Source organism: Ursus maritimus, unplaced genomic scaffold, assembly GCF_017311325.1.
Source record: "Ursus maritimus isolate PB19 unplaced genomic scaffold, ASM1731132v1 scaffold_8, whole genome shotgun sequence".
Classification (NCBI taxonomy): domain Eukaryota; kingdom Metazoa; phylum Chordata; class Mammalia; order Carnivora; family Ursidae; genus Ursus; species Ursus maritimus.
In genome coordinates, this window is record NW_024426996.1 from 56,735,550 (window position 1) to 56,740,773 (window position 5,224).

The 5,224-nt window shown below is 38.0% G+C and overlaps 1 pseudogene; it reads right to left on the reverse strand.

Annotated features, from left to right (window-relative positions):
- Positions 1-1,192: 1,192 nt before the first annotated feature.
- On the reverse strand, positions 1,193-4,732 carry LOC103658452 (annotated as a pseudogene).
- Positions 4,733-5,224: the final 492 nt, after the last annotated feature.

Consider the following 5,224-nt stretch of genomic DNA (forward strand, 5'->3'; position numbering starts at 1 on the left):
ATCCTGATGTCGTTCATATTAGCCTGTCTGATTTCATGTTATATTATTCTCCTACTCTCCTCTATGTTCCAGCCATATTGGCCTTCTTATCATACCCTTAACACGAATACTATCTCAATATTAGGAACTTCAGATAGAAAATATTCTTCCTCTATTCTTTGCTTCATTGGCTCCTTCTTATTCATCTTAGAAGCCCGCCAATTTAAATTAGCCACTATCTCACTCTAGATTGTAACACTTTAATTATCTGCTTTTTGTACATGATACATATTCTTATCTGTGATATGATATCAATTTCTTACTCTTATATGAATATTATATTCTTATATATACATGATAAATATTTCTTATTCTTACATTGGTCTTCACTCTCTAAAATAATGTAAACTCCACTCTATTTTATTCAACAATCTTTTTCAGTGCTTTCTATAGTAAGAGATATATATTCACCAAAACAAATTTTGCATAGAAACTAAATATGATTTTAATATCCATTGTTGCAGTCATATCTGATATTTTTTCAGACTGAAAAATTGGTGTTATCTAACAAGATTTAGGGTGAAAATGCCCTTGAACTACTAATTCCTTTTCTGTCTACTGGTTTAAATTCAACCCTCAGTTATAGCCTCACAATGAATATATTATTAGTAATATTTTTATTATTTTATTTTAGTATTTATGCATTTATTGTGAGGCCAACCCTGCTTTTACTTCAGAAGAGCTTCTTGATGGCTCACAGAAGCTGGAGCTTCCAGATAGACGAGTGTGGCTTGGCCCCATGGCCTTCATGTCCTCTAGCCCAGTTGTGTCTCAGGAGAAAGTCAGGGGGACTGAAGGCACCAGCTCACACTCGTTAAAGGCCAAGTTCTCATCCTGTGACAATTTCTGCCGTCCTGAAGCGCGCAGCTGAAAAGGCGGCCAGGCGCTCCGTAAGGCCCATGGAGGAACCTGTGCTGTACTGACCCCACCCGCTCCCCGTCATAAGAGGTCCCCCAGAGGGGCAGCCTTCGGTGAAGCGGATATGCCGCAGCCTGTAGGTATGTTTTCACCTCTCTTTTCATCTTCCTTCTCCCTCCCAGTTTTGGGCAGCAGCACACAGCAGCTCCACTCCCTCAGAGCTAAGCCTCTGCTACTGCAAGATCAACTCCATCGTGAGGGGGAAGGAGTCCCAGGGGCAGAAGGAATGAGGAGGTCAGGGGCGAGGGCCGAGCACCCAGCACTGCAGGTTCAGTTTGGCTGGCTGTGGCTCAGCGCTCAGCAGCTGCTCCTTGTCCCTCTCCAGGCTCTGGGGCTGGCCCAGGGTGACTTGGCTCAGACAATAGAACTCTGAGGTGCCCTCCTAATCGAGAAGCACTGCCGTCTGGAAACCGATGGCCACAAAAAACTCATGGGCCTCTTCCAGGCAGTTAACGCACTCCTGGAACACCTTGCTCTGCAGCTTGACCTTTCGGTACCTCTCCTCTTGGGGATGAAGATAAACATTGTCCAGGTACCTAGTGATAATGCCCATGCCCAGCCTCGCCCTGTCCCACGTTAACCCTGTTAAGTGTGCACATCACCATGTTGGAGGCAGCCATTGCGTTGGTGGAAAAGAGGGAAAGAATGGCCTCTTCGCTGTGGGCACCCTGCTGCTCCTTTCTGGGTTGGCCTCTCTGAGTGAGCGGGTGAAGTCGACTCCAGTTACCACCAAATGGGTGAAAACTTACTCTTTGGACTCAGGCACCTGGGCCTTCTGGGCTGCCACTGATAGATGCTTCAACTCTCAGTTCCTTCCCCCCTGGATCCTGAATGGAGTTCTGCCATGTGTGGGACCTCGAGCTCTGAGCTGCTTCTGCTGGAGTTGGCCAGGACAATTTCCACTGCCATCTGAGCCTTATCGATAGCTCCCTGGCAGGTAACCAAATGAGAAATACGTACTACTAATAAATTCATTGTAGCATTTGTAATTGTGAAAACCTGGAAACTAAAAATTCAGCAAAAATAGAATGATTAACCATAGACTACATGTGTCATATTGCATAAAACCTCAAACATATGACACTGCTGATCGTGAGACATACCATTATTTATACCACACCAAGGGGAAAAGAAACCTGAGGGAATTACAATTATATAATAGAGAGAGAGAGAGAGAGAGAGAGAGCTTAGCTGGCATGGAGCTCAGCCTGTGACTGTTCGACCTTCTCCAATCCTTCAGACTGATTCCTGGGCCAAGTGTGTGTTTAGCTGTGAGAAGGATGTTAGCTTCTCCTATGTGTCTATATATGTATAATATTTATTATAGGCCATATGTAAACATGAAAAATCTACATCTTAGAAATGAATATAGTTTACCAAGGGGTGATTTAAAATAATAAAAAGTTTCATATATATTGCAATAGTTCTAAAATATTTGGGGGTGTGTGTGTGTACATATGCGTACACACATACACATAACAGGTGGGGTGCTGGCAACAGTTTGAGAACTGGCTTTTCCCCTATGGTGACAAGCCCATATTTAGAGTATTTACCAATCACATAATGTAAATATTCCCACTATGGCTCAAATGAAGCCACCAACATAATGCGACTTAATGCAGATTTGGGAAAAAATGCTTTTGTAAGCCAAAATTAGTGATTAGTAGGTTACTCTCAATTATGGTCATGAACTTCTCCTCCCACCGAAAAAGTTGTGTGCTTAACAACATTCTGTTGTATTGTTCCCAAGTCTGTTTAGACTGGTGGCATATTTTCTTATAAATGCTTCATGTATTTAACAATCACAAACACCTGTAAAATGTAAATGAAAAAGAAAGAGCATTGTTGTTTCTGTGAACACAAATTAAGTAATTTTATATAACCTAGTAATGTAAAATTAAAAAAAATCATTGATGTCACTTTGAGAAGAGAACAAGAAAATTATAAAATATTGGGCAATGTGTATTTTAAAAGTCTAGGAACATTCTGCATTCAAATTATTTTTAAGTGTTATTAAATACACCCTTTAAATCAAAATCTGAAGTCATAGAAAGTATGCTTTATGTAAGAAAATAATAATGTTAAGAAAATAGTAATAATCTGGAAAAAAATACCTTGACTATATGTGGTGGCTATATTATATACATGTCAGCTTTGCCGGCTGAACTCAGCTTCTCAGAATTCTTCTTCCGGTATATTTCTGGTTAAGGTAGGCCACAAGAAAGGTTTCTGAGCTAGGTTTAGAGGGTTGCAGGAAAGCAGCAGCCATATTGCTTTTTTATGCTCCAAAGGTCAGGTCAGAGTCACCAGGCACTTCTGTAACTGAATCACACTGTCAGTCATTTGATGACTGACTTTGTTGGCATGGAGCTCAGCCTGCAACTGTTTGATCTTCTCCAATCCCTCAGACTGATTCCTGGGCCAAGTGTGTGTTTAGCTCTGAGAAGGATGTTAGCTTCTCCTGTAGAACATTCACGTCAAGTTAGCAAGAACTGATATGGGGCCCAGTCCTTATGTGGCTTCCTACATCTGCTTGTGGGGTTCCGGTAGTTCTTGTTCTTCCCCACTTGATATTCATCTTCCCTTTCCAACAGCCTGTCCTGCAGAAGTCAAGCCCTGGCATTAGACATGAAGGTGACACATATACTGTTTCAAAATTGAACATGTTATTTAATAATGCTGTGAGTTCAACTCAATTCATTTCCTTGTGATTCTTACTACAGCTCTTTTTTTTTTCTCTTTAACTAAAAGCCACTGGTAATTACGGTGCCAGATAACAGGACTATATATACTCTATATACTCAATAATGGTCACTACAAATTGAGAAAAATCACTATTACAAAACTGAAGAGTATACGAGGGAAAACTTTTATAATACCAATTCAGCCTACATCTTATCTTCAAAGGAAAAAAAAAACATACCTTATAACCTAACAAACATATTTCTACTATTTAGCCTTAAAAATAGTATTGTACCTAAAAATGTATAAATTAGGATACTTATATTACTTTCTAATTAAAAAATAATAGAAACATCCATATTTCTGATAAAATAGAATAGTTAAGTAAATTAGGATAACTCTATATGATGAAAAACTTACGAATTATTAAAAGAAGTATCTCAGCTGCAGGAAAATATCAATGTAGGAAAATATCAATGATATAATTTAATATTTTAAATATCACTGTTATAATTGATCATTTAAAGTGGGATATGAAATTGAATATGCAATAATAATTTATGTATGTATGTTTGTGCATTTCTGGGTTTAAGGTTGTGAGTGAATGAAAGGCTAAAAAAATATTTCATAATATCAAGAGAATTTCATTTCTGACTGCAGAGATAATAAATGATATTGTTGCATTCAAATTCATTTTCCAAATTCTCTATCTCTATTGCTTTCATAATGATAAGACATATTTATAGCTCAAAAAATATATATTAAGATTAGACAGACACAATATAGAGAAACATTTTTTATCTTTTTATAATAAATATTATTTATGACACAAATGATTTTTTATTATTTCTCTTAGGCCCAGAGTATATTGTGAAATGTGGCTATTTTAGCATCTAGGCAGCCTCATTAATTTGTTAATTTTTAGAATTATTGTCCTAGGAGTCTGCTTCTTCTCTGCATACTCACAGAGCAGATAAAATATTTCAGATCTATAATCTACATATTTTCTGAACTCTGGGATTGGTCATCGTCCATAACATTTTGACACATCTTTCTAATCTATAATCACCCCTGCCATACCTGTAAAATTCATGCTTCATGTTATACCCTATCGCTGAAGTGTACTTTCTTTTTTCTTTATCATCACTGTAATGGCTAGACCATGCACCTCAAACTCTGAACACTCGAAATTCCAAATCACAGTCTCCAATCACATTCTTTCTTTTTCTTACACTCCAGATCCAAATAGATCAGGTTTTAGACCCCATCAGTTCCTTTACATCTGCTGAGCCCTTGTGGTTTTATGCATTTTATTTGCAATGGGTCCCATAATTCATCACTTCAATATTTGTTTGGCAATATCCAAAAATATCTTGTGCCTATTCTTCTTGAGTCAAGTAAAGCATCTTTTTTCTCAAGTTACGTGTAAGCCATTCATCCCAAAGGCCTCCATTCTATCCATCCTGCAGTATAAATATATTAGCCCTAATTTATGTTTTGCCTTCGGCACTTTGTGACCATTTTTTGTATTGTCTCTGGTTTGGTCATTCCCAGATTCCTTCCAGATTTCTTTTATTCGAATTCA